Source organism: Mesoplodon bidens (genome assembly GCF_964165515.1).
Source record: "Mesoplodon bidens genome assembly, contig: HAP1_SCAFFOLD_84, whole genome shotgun sequence".
Taxonomy (NCBI): Eukaryota; Metazoa; Chordata; class Mammalia; order Artiodactyla; family Ziphiidae; genus Mesoplodon; species Mesoplodon bidens.
Genome location: NW_027672468.1, coordinates 1,904,754 through 1,916,914, shown reverse-complemented (window position 1 = coordinate 1,916,914; position 12,161 = coordinate 1,904,754). Strand labels below are relative to the sequence as shown.

General features: G+C 44.0%; 1 pseudogene across 1 annotated transcript in view; it reads left to right on the top strand.

The window, feature by feature from the left end:
* Positions 1-255: 255 nt before the first annotated feature.
* Positions 256-12,161, top strand: part of LOC308610178 (E3 ubiquitin ligase RNF157-like) — a 233,694-nt pseudogene continuing 221,788 nt past the window's right edge. The window contains exons 1-2 of the transcript in view: positions 256-280; positions 812-916. The product of the transcript in view is annotated as an E3 ubiquitin ligase RNF157-like (transcript). The remainder of the gene's footprint in view (positions 281-811; positions 917-12,161) is intronic.

The following is a 12,161-nucleotide window of genomic DNA, read 5'->3' as shown; positions in this document are numbered from 1 at the left end:
ATTAGCACTGCTAATGAATTTGAGACTAGGGTCTGTGTATGTGTCTATATCTTTCATAGCACTAAACCTGTCCAATTAAACTACATAATCTATGTGGTAGTTGGTAGGTAAAGCCTGGGGCAGTATTATTTAAATTTGTATTTTCCTATTAAACAATCATTTTGAAACAAATATGAAAAACAAAGAGCCTTCATTGTAGAGGGTTATGGAGGTATACACATAGGTAGGTAGGTGCTGAGACTTCTGTGTATAGGTATGAGCTGGCTTATGAAAAATCTAGGTAAAGAAACATATGTGTGTATGCATGCTGATACCTGCATATAAGATTCCTGAATAGGTGGAGAACAAAGAATAACAGCTTCCAGTGTAAGGAAAAAAAGTCAGGAACAAAACACATATATATATGTTCATTAACATCTATCTATCTATCTATCTATCTATCTATCTATATATATATATATATATATATATATATAACATAGATATGTTCATACATTATATGTTCAGGTGCATTGTTGGGCCTTCTGGTCTTTTGCTTCATGGTATCATAGGCAGATCATGGTAAAGATTCAATTAAGAATGTCACAAGGAATATGGTGATCTATTTTATATTTGGTATCTTGGGTTCTCGCTGCTATGATTTTGCTTATTTTGTGCCATTATCCCCAATCAAGAGAAGAAAATTTTCCTAGGGTTAGAAATTGCTCTAATTGTTTGTTGAAGGGTTAACCATTTTTTTTTCCGCATCAGCTTTTTCACTTGGCTTAGTTTGACTGGTTTCTGTTTGATTTTTCTGTCTCTCGCCCTCTAGGAAGCTATTTTGCCAGCCACTTCATTATGGGAGGAGAGAAGTTTGATTCAATTCATCCTGAAGGCTACCTGCGATCTTAAATTTCTGGGAAACAGACGAGTTGCAGTATGATTGTAATCCATTTACATCCACGCGGGGCTAAGTGGCCCAAGTCAAATGGTCTTGTCAAAATAAGTTTGTAATTGCTGGTTCAGCAGTGTTTGTAGTTTGGTCTGAGTTGAGAGGGGCCTTGGGAGCCAGACTGCAGCCTCTTTGATGGATCAGGGTCTCCTGGCACTAGAGGCCGCCCCGTGGAAAAGTACAGAGTCTGCCTGAGGGCGAGGACAGCTCACAAAACCCAGCTCTCCTAGGGATCTGAAGCTCTGCCTAAATGCCACCTCTGCAGACTGCCCTTGCCCAGCCCCTATCTGGCCCTCACCTCGCTTTTCGTTCCTCTTCATGGCACTTCATACCATATAAGCGTTTATTTCTCTGTCTCCTCCTGTTTATTATCTGCCTTCCCCATCAGAAGGTACATTTCACAGGGCAAGGGCTGTCCTACTGCTGCATCCCAGCACCCAGGACAAAACCTGGGACATTATGATAAGCCCTTAATAAAGATCTGTTGAATGAATGACTCAAAAAGTTCCCCTTGATATCTGATCTGCTATCAGACTGTCTCTCTCTCCATTCATTCAACTCATTCCATAAATGTTTATGGAGCATTTTCTCTGCACCCAGCCTGAGGCTTTGTAATAATAGCTTGCATATGGCAATTGAGTGGCTGCTGTGTGCTAAGGAAGGCCCTAGAGACTTCTCAGGCATTATTCCTAATCTTCACAAAGACCCACCTGACAGAGGATTTATTATGAATCCCATTTTGTAAGTGAGAGAAGTGAGGTTGCAAGAAAACTGAGTTTCCGAGAGGTGAACAGCGGTAATAGCCTTATATGAAGTGCATACTATGTTCTGGGCCCTGTTCGAAGTGCTTTACAGAAAGTTTTCCCAAAGTCACATAACTAGATCTGCCTAGCCAGAGATCCATAATCTTTCCACTGCTTCTCATGCTTCAAAATATCCTGCCTTTCTCCAGAAACTCCTAGTTTAGTGGGGCAGACAAAACATAGGAACAGGAAATGTTTCAGTAGCACACAAGGCCCGAAGGGATGGGATTCTGTAGGAATAGGGAGTGTGGGAGGGGAGTGGCAAGGGCAGATGCTTCGGTGCTGGTGTGGAGAACAAGGCCTTGGAGGATGGCTGGGTGTTCACGAGGCGGGTGGGAAAGGGGCTTCCCGGGAGTGAGGTGCAGAGCACAGGCCTGAAAGCATTCACGTTTCTGTTGAATCAGCTACCATTTACTGAGAAACTACCATGGACCAGGTACCGTGATAGGCGCTGGGGATACAAAGCTGAAATGAGCATGGTTTGTTCCTCCCCAGGAACAAATGAGTAAGCCAGTCTGGCGGGAGTGGACCTTTCCTGATGTCGAAACAAGATTGGGAAGGTAGGTGGGGACTCCATTATCTCGAGACGTTTTCCACTCTCTCCTGTAGGCTCTGGGGAATACTGAAAGTTTTTAGACAGATATGTGCCCTGGAGAAATTATCTGTTTGTTTGTTTGTTTGTTTTTTAGGAAGGTTAATCTGGTGACTCTTCCATCTGGAGCTTTAATTAAAAAACGTTGTTGTTGTTGTTGTTGGTTTTCATTGTTTTCTTCCTTCCTATCTGGGGTGACAATCCTCCCCTTCAACACCTTCTAATTCTGAGTCCAATAGTACTTTAGAAAATACCAAGTCCTTTCTGCTTCAGATTCACTTATGACAGCTCACACTTATCAAATGTCTGTTCTCTGATTTTGCTGCTACTACCTTAGCCATTAGAGTGGAAAGATTTTTTTTTTCTGATTGAGCCCGATAAGTACTCTTCCTCATTCACCGAGAGTCAGCTTATGCCTGGAAAATGCCCTTTCTTCTCACATGGACTTGCTGTTTGCGTCCATTTCTTCCTCCCTTTTTTCTTTCCTCTGGTGTCAGAATAGATTATGTACTTTAAAAAAGTGTAGTTGTTTTTTATTTTACCTTTTCAGGCCATAAAGATTATTTTATTTATTTATTTTTGGCTGCTTTGGGTCTTTGTTGCTGTGCGTGGCTTTCTCTAGTCGCGGTGAGCAGGGGCTGCTCTTCGTTGTGGTGCGTGGGCTTCTCATTGCGGTGGCTTCTCTTGTTGCAGAGCACGGGCTCTAGGCACGTGGGCTTCAGTAGTTGTGGCTCGTGGGCTCTAGAGTGCAGGCTCAGTAGTTGTGGTGCACGGGCTTAGCTGCTCTGCAGCATGTGGGATCTTCCCGGACCAGGGCTCGAACCCGTGTCCCCTGCATTGGCAGGCGGATTCTTAACCACTGCGCCACCAGAGACGTCCCAAAGATGATTTTAAAACAATGGAACACTCATTTAGGTTCATTTTGAGGTTTATGCCAGCTAACAAACCTTCGCAAAGTTTAACCGCCTTGTTTACACTTCTCTGTGAGCCTGTGAATGACTGAGCTCTTCCAGGAGCACCGGAGAGCAGACTTGACCTTCACTTGCAGGCTGTCTCCCAAAGGAGCATCAACACTGGCCATTTTGTTGTTGTTTTTATGAAGTAGTCATTAACTGTGCTTCATGTTGCACAGAGCAAATGTTTTCAAAGAGCATCATGATTTCATGTTAAGAAAGCAAATCAGGGTCACTTCAAAGAGGGAGGTAGAAGCAGAGAAAACAGAAGAAATGTAGCACATTTCCCTTTACTTTCCCCCTTTCTTAGTTAATAATAATAATAGCTAACATTTATTGAACACTTACTGTTTGCCAGGCCTGGTTGTTCTAAGCTCTCCGTACATGTTCTCTCTCTGTGTTCTCACCCTAACGAGTAGGGTCCTGATTTGACAGATGAAGAACAAAGAGACACAAAGAATTAAAACAAAGATCGCAAAGCCTGGAAGTGACTAAATCGGGATTTGATCCCAGCAGTCCAGCTCCAGAGCCTGGGGTCCTCTGCCCTTTCCTGCTGGTCAGGTCAGGTGCACTCAGGACCCCTGCGCATGTCCTGTCTGTGAAGCTGTCTAAGTAGATCATCAAGTGAGGTTTGTGAGATATGGAGAGACAACCATCCAAAAGTAGCCAGCATGGCCATGACATGTTCTCCTGAGTGTCTCTTGACAGAGTCCATATCTGGTGTGTAATTCCACCTGCCGACCTGACCTGGGGAGTCCGCCGTTACCACACGTCAGCTTGTTTAGGGGAAGGCCCATCGATTGAAGGTTGACTGGTCGCTTGAGTTCTGCAGAGCTGACCTCTACTCTCTAGTAACGTATCTCGGTGTCGGTAAATGGGTGTCAGGTTGCAGAGGAAAGTGAACAGCCTTATAAAGCCATCCAGCAGCTTCAGGCAGGAACAGCACCTCTTTCCAGAGAGATGGGGACAAAATATGTTGAAATAAATTATTAGATTAAATTATAAATGCCATAGACTTCCTGGCTTCTGGGTCTTGTTTTTCCTGTCATTTCTGAATGATCAGACCAAGATGAGTACCATTCAGTTCTCGCTCAGCCTGTAGTTTTTACTGGAGTTGATCTCCCACTTAGGATAATCCATCAAAGTCAAATGTATTATCAAGTCTTCAGGTCAGATTTAAAGAACCAGATATATATAGAAGGATGTACATATCGAAGGATGGTTGAAGAGAGGTTGGAATCAAGATTGGAAGTTTTACGTACCTTAAACTCTTTGCAACCTTGGCAAGTCTATCACTCAGGCTCTCAAATTACCCACTTGTAAAGTGGAGGCAGTTCTGACTTTATAGGAATGTCATGCTTGAAAAATGCATTTCAACTGCTGGATGCAATGAAGTATGGAGCAAGGTTAGCTGCACTCACTAGGCTTTCAGGTTGGTTATTTCTGCAGTTACTGATGGTTCTGGGTGGAGAGAATACCCACTGTTTTTTAAGCAACTGTCTTAAGTAGTGAACAGGGCTTCTGAAGGCCTTTCTGCCCTGCCCTGGTCCCTATATAGAGGAGATAAGATGGTTGTGTTTGTACATCACAGTTGAGTAAAGGCCATTCGTCCTCTTCTTAGGTGGCAGAAGAGCTGGTGCTGATTTTTTTGGTCCTTTATTGCATTAGATCTTATTTTGTTGAGGTAAATTACTGCTAAAACTCTAAATTATTTGGAGGCTTAGTGACCTTAGGATTGTCAGATATCAAGTGTTCTCTTGACTCTCCCAGAGTTCAGATCTCTCCTGTCATCTGAGAGGAAGCAGCTGAGTTTTCGTTGGGCCCCTAATACTCCACATCCTCTTGGGTGTTTTGTCGCTTCTTCCTCACGCTCCCTACAGCCAGGCTGCACAGGTAGTGTTGAGAACCAAGGCACACACAGGTGGGCTTTCCTTCTTCCTCTCATAGAGATGTACCCCCAAGTTGTGCTTAAATCCAGTTGCCATAAACTGAACGCTTTTATTCACATATGGGCAGGGAGAGCAAGTTAGTTAAAGGAACTTGGCAATATATCCATTTATGAAGCAGGATTTTACACATATAGAGCTTTGTGTAAGCCATGGTGCTGTTTATTCATTCAGTAAATACCTGTGAGTCATATATTGTGCTCGCAACTGGGAATGCAAAGGTGAGAAGGATTTGGCTCCTTCCCCGAGGAGCTCTGACAGAGTGGGGTGGGCAGATTGCCCCTGACTGTGAGGGATCGTGGTAAGTTCTCCGAGAGAGACAGGGCCAGAGTAACCTGAAAGCGCAGGGGAGTGGGGATGCCCTCCTCCCAGGGAACTGGCTCTGAGAGGAGTCCTGGAACCTGGAGGGATGAGCAGGACTTCCCAGGTGGAGACTGGGAAGGTCATTAAGGCAGAATTCACAAGCACTGCGAGAAAGCACAAAGATGCAGAAGGGCACATCGGGCTTCCAGAATGGCAAGAAGTCTGTAAGGACTGGATCGTGAGGGATGTTGGTGGGAGATGAGGTTGGAAATACAAACTGGGCCCGTGTTCGAAGGGCTGTGAATATTGTACTGAGAAGCTTATACTCTTCTATGGCAGTAGAGAAGGTCATAGTCATGAGTGGCTTTGCCATTGACTAGCTTTGTGGTGTAGGTTAAGGTATTGGCCATCACTGAGCTTCTGTTTCCCCATCTATAAAAATACCCATCTTGGGGCCTCCCTGGTGGCGCAGAGGTTGAGAGTCCGCCTGCCAATGCAGGGGACACGGGTTCATGCCCCAGTCCAGGAAGATCCCACATGCCGTGGAGCAGCTAGGCCTGTGAGCCATGGCCGCTGAGCCTGCGTATCCGGAGCCTGTGCTCCACAATGGGAGAGGCCACAACAGTGAGAGGCCCATATACCGAAAAAAAAAAAAGAAATGTTGGGAATTCCCCGGTGGTGCTGTTGTTAGGACTCCATGCTCTCACTGCTGCAGGCCTGGGTTCAATCCCTGGTCAGGGAACTAAGATCCCACAAGCCACACGGTGCAGCCAAAAAATTTAAAATTAAAAAAAAAGAAAGTTAAAAAAATATCCATCTTGGGCCTCCCTGGTGGCGCAGTGGTTGAGAGTCCGCCTGCCGATGCAGGGGATGCGGGTTCGTGCCCCGGTCCGGGGGGATCCCGTGTGCCGCGGAGCAGCTGGGCCCGTGGGCCATGGCCGCTGGGCCTGCGCGTCCGGAGCCTGTGCTCCGCAGGGGGAGAGGCCACAACAGTGAGAGGCCCGCGTACCGCAAAATTAAAAAAAAAAAAAAAAATATCCATCTTGCTGGAATATTTTCAGAATTCAAATAATGACAACTATTGTGATTTGATTTCCATTTTAGAAAGTTAGCTCTTTAAATCAACTCACAGTGTAGAGTGAATCAGAAAGGGCGGAGATTAAGGAGACCAGTTAAGAGGTCGTAGTTTTAGTTAAGAATGAAAACTACCTGAACTAGGATAGCAGCATTAAAAAATAAGGATGGTGCAGATTCAAAAGTTGTGGGCAGTGTGAGTTGAGGGAAGGGGAGAAGTTAGGGCAGAGGACACGGAGGAGCAGCCCCTGGGGTCAGCTACCACTTAAATGGGATCCTCTGCACGGGTTTTGTCTGCAGGTTGGTTTGTGCCCAGGCCCCAGTGTAACCAGACCGGTTGGTCACAAGTACCCCAGTATCTACTGCCTTGGAGCCTGTATTCATCTGCCCAGGCTGCCGTAATAAAATACCACAGGCTGGGTGGCTTAAACAACACATACTCACTTCTCACAGTTCTGGAGGCTAAGAGCTCCAAGATCAAGGTGCCGGCAGACTGGGTTGCTGGTGAAGGCCCTATTCCTGGCTTACAATGACTGCCTTCTTACTGTGTCCTCACATGGCAGAAAGAGACTGGGAGTTCCCTGGTTGCCTAGTGGTTAGGATTCCCGGATTTCACTACCATGGCCCGGGTTCAGCCCCTGGTTGGGGAACTGAAATCCTGCAAGCCTCACTGTGTGGCCAAAAAGAAAAAAAAAGAGAGAGACTGATATCTCTATTTCTGTTCTTATAAAGCCACTAATCCCATCTGGAGGGGCCCACCCTTATGACCTTATCTAACCCTAATTATCTCTCAAAAGCCCCATCTCCAAATATAGTCACATTGGAAGTTGGGCTTCAACGTATGAATGGGGGGGGGACATGAGTCCATAGCACAATATAAAGTCCATGGAAGGAGTGGGCCTCTTTTCCGAGTGAGTGTGTGTGTGTGTGTATGTATTAGATTGGATTTTTTGCCTTTTGTCTGCTATCTTCTTTCCTTCTTCCTTCCTTTATAATTGTACTACACCTGATTTTGTTTTGGGCATTCAGTTTGGCAATATTTAGTAAATTTTCAGCTGTGGCCCAGCTATTTCACTTCTCTGAGTGTCCATGTAAAGGAAAAACATACTCCTGTGTCTTTCCTCTGCTCTCAGTATTCTACTACAATGCTGATTCACTTTTTTAAAATTAATTAATTTATTTATTTATTTTTATTTATTTTATTTTTGGCTGCGTTGAGTCTTTGTTAGCTATGTGCCGGCTTTCTCTAGTTGTGGCGAGCAGGGGTTACTCTTCATTGTGGTGCACAGACTTCTCCTTGCAGTGGCTTCTCTTGTTGTGGAGCATGGGCTCTAGGTGTGCAGGCTTCAGTAATTGTGGCATGTGGGCTCAGTAGTTGTGGTGCACTGGCTTAGTTGCTCCATGGCATGTGGGATCTTCCCAAACCAGGGCTCAAACCCGTGTCCCCTACATTGGCAGGTAGTTTTTTTATTTTTAAAATTTATTTTTATTTATTTATTTATTTATTTTTTGCAGTATGCAGGCTTCTCACTGTTGTGGCCTCTCCCATCACGGAGCACAGGCTCTGGACACGCAGGCTCAGCGGCCATGGCTCATGGGCCCAGCCACTCCGCGGCATGGGGGATCTTCCCGGACCTGGGCAGGAACCTGTGTCCCCTGCATTGGCAGGTGGACTCCCAACCACTGCACCACCAGGGAAGCCCTGGCAGGCAGTTTTTAACCACTGTGCCACCAGGGAAGTCCCCTGATTCACTTTTTTTTCCCAATTTACTTTTAATTAATTAATTTATTTATTTATTTATTTTTGGCTGCATTGGGTCTTTGTTGCTGCATGCAGTTCTCTCTAGTTATGGTGAGCAGGGGCTACTCTTCGTTGCAGTGCGCAGGCTTCTAACTGCGGTCGCTTCTCTTGTTGCAGAGCACAGGCTCTAGGCACGCGGGCTTCAGTAGTTGTGGCACACTGGCTCAGTAGTTGTGGCTTACTGGCTCTAGAGCACAGGCTCGGTAGTTGTGGCACACCGGCTCAGTTGCTCCACGGCATGTGGGATCTTCCCAGACCAGGTTTCAAACTCATGTCCCCTGCATTGGCAGGCAGATTCTCAACCACTGGGCCACCAGGGAAGTCCCTCCTGATTCACTTTTGACACTAGATGTGTGTGGGTTTTCCACACATCAGGCAGGAATTGTTAAATAAATTATAGTGTATCTATACTATGAACTGGTATTCAGCCAAAACTAAAGTAGAGCTGTATCCACTGAGGTGCAAATATATCTATGACCACATCGGTTACCAAAAATAAAAGCAAGTTCCTATATATAATGTAGAGTCTGGTTTCATTTCTTTATTTTATTTTTTTAATATTTCTTTATTTATTTGGTTGCACTGGGTCTTAGTTTCTGCCGGCAGGCTCCTTAGTTATGGCTCACTGGCTCCTTAGCTGTGACATGTGAACTCTTAGTTGTGGCATGCATGTGGGAGATAATTCCATGACCAGGGATCGAACCCGGGCCCCTTGCATTGGGAGCTCGAAATCTTAACCACTGCACAACCAGGGAAGTCCCTGGTTTCATTTCTGATAAAAATAACAGTGTATAAAAATATATGTATACATTTATGTTGATATTTACAGGTGCATAAAAATACATGAGCACAATGCATTTTAACCTGTGATGGGGTAACTCTTGGGGGTGCATCAGTGAGGGGAGGTACTTCCTTCATATTCTTCTATGTTGTTTGAATTTTCCCCATTGAACATGTTTTCACTTTTCAATTAAAAGCATTTAATTTTTTTCTAAAAATAGAGAAGGGATTACTGCTGAGCACAGGAAGGAAATAAAATATATAGAGGAGAATATATAGAGGTAGGAAAAGTAAGGAAATTCATAGAATAATGGTTTTAATTTTTTTTAATGAACTGCAAGAAGGGTGTGGTCTGCTGAGTGGTTACAGGCTTGTGGAAAATGAGAAAAACATCAGAATAAACATGGAGAGGGATGGAGTGTCAGGCTTTGGGTGTCAGGCTGTGATGGTTCAGCTTTAGAAAAGTCAGATTAGGTGTGGATGTGACCTGCTTTTAACAAGCTGAGAGTAAAAGAAAACACAGATTATAAAAGAACTAAACTAGGGAATAAATATTCATACTTTTAATTTTTTTATTTATTTTATTTATTTATTTTTGGCTGTGTTGGGTCTTCGTTGCTGTGTGCAGGCTTTCTGTAGTTGATACGAGCGGGGGCTATTCTTCATTGCAGTGCAGGTTCTTCTCCTTGCGGTGGCTTCTCTTGTTGAGGAGCATGAGCTCTAGGCACACGGGCTTCAATAGTTGTGGCACTCGAGGTCCAGAATACAGTCTCAGTAGTTGGGGTGCATGGGCTTAGTTGCTCTGCCGCATGTGGGATCTCCCTGGACCAGGGCTCAAACCCGTGTCCCCTGCATTGGCAGGCAGATTCTTAACCACTGTGCCACCAGGGAAACCCGAATATGCATACTGTTTAAATGCTTTAAGGCTTTACAGACAGCTTTACGTAAGGATTTTTTAAAACAGCATTTTTATAATACATGTCTTCCTACTTCTGGGCTCTCCCCAGAGGTGACCACGCTGCTCATTTCAATAAGTGATCTTCTCGATCTTTTACTTTCAGTTTTTTTTTAAAAATTGTGACAAAATACACATAACATATATGGTATCATCTTAACCGTTTTAAGTATGTAGTTCAGTACATTGACATTGTTTTACACGCAGTCTCCAGAACTCTTTTCATCTTGCAAAACTGAAACTCTGTCCCCATTAAATACTAACTCCTCCTTTTCCTCTCCCCCTAGCCCCTGGCAACCACCATTCTACTTTCTGTCTCTAGGAATTTGACTACTCCAGTACCTCATCTAAGTGGGTTCTTACAGTATTTGTCTTTTTGTGACTGGTTTATTTCACTGAGCATAATGACTTCAGGGTTCAGCCATGTTGTAGCCTGTGTCAGAATTTCCTTCCTTTTGAAGGCTGAATAATATTCTATTGTATGGCTAGAGCACATTTTGTTTTTCCATTTATCTGTCCGTGGACACTTGGGTTGCTTCCACTTCTTGGCTGTTATGAATAATGCTGCTACGAACATGAGTATTACATTCAGTTTTTAAGGCACACGTGCACACCAGTATTGGCCTAGGGAAGAAATGACCATTCAGTTTTAGGAACTTATTTTAATGAAGTTATTGTAGGTCTTCAATTTTGTAATTTAACTTGTTTTTATATACTCCCCCCCAAGAAAATATCCTTCTATCTATGTTAACTTTTAGTTCTTAATAAAGATGAAGAAATCATTTCAAATACCTTCTTCTAGGGAAAGTTGCTTCCTGACACTTAGTGAATAAATATCAAATACATAAACAAAGACTATTTTGCAGTGTACAGATAACATCCTAGTCATTTTCCCAAATACCGAGAGAATATAACCAAACTGTAGATTTTATTCAAGAGTTAGTTTCAACTGTCTCTTGACTCCAGAGATAACATGAGAAACAGGAGAAAGCTGGTTACTTTTACATGCAGAGTAGGATAGATTATTTTTTAGGTAAATGAAAGCATAAAATATGAGACTTAACAGTATGTGTAACGTTAGCGCCACCTTTGGATAGTAAGTTATAACATAAAAGAGACAACTTTGGAAGCTAGTTGGTTGGGTCCAAGCGTTTGCTACTTGGCACTAAGAAAAGGATTTTTAGTGGCTTCTGTCTTAGTTTTCCACCCTGAAAATTCTGTTTTATGGAGATGGGTTTCTGTAGTAGATGGATCATGGGATGGACAGGGGTCCCATTGGTATGACAGAGACCAGCGAGTCACACTATCCAGGGCAGCTACACTTCATGCTGAGGTCCCAGTGATGAGAGGGTGTGCCCCCAAAGAAGTCAAATCAGCTGATAGGACTGCTCCTGCCATATGTTCCTTTTTTTTTTTTTTTTTTGCGGTACGCGGGCCTCTCACTGTCGTGGCCTCTCCCATTGCCGAGCACAGGCTCCGGATGCGCAGGCTCAGCGGCCATGGCTCACGGGCCCAGCCGCTCCACATGTGGGATCCTCCTGGACCGGGGCACGAACCCGCCTCCCCTGCATCGGCAGGCGGACTCTCAACCACTGCGCCACCAGGGAAGCCCCCCCCCTTTTTTTAAAATTACCTTTTCTGGAAACAAAACCCAACTGCTTTTAATTTACTTTCTATCGTTGTTTTTTTTTTTCTTTTCACTTTTGTCTTGTGAATTGTGAAATATTTATATGGAAGTATAGAAAGCACATATCTACAGGTAAAGAAACTGCAAACAAACACCCTTGGACTCGCCACCCAGATCAAGAAATGGAATATCGCCAGCACCTTAGAAGTTCACCTTATGCCTGACCCTGGTCACATCTGCATTGCTTTGTTAAATAAAAGCTTTATTGAGATATAATTCACCATTGGTTTCTCCATGGTAGAGTTATCATCTTTCCCTTTGTAGTTGATAAGTACCTTTGGGAGGATAGTTTGAAACTGCTGCCTAGATTTATTTTTTTTTTATTGCTCACTGTAT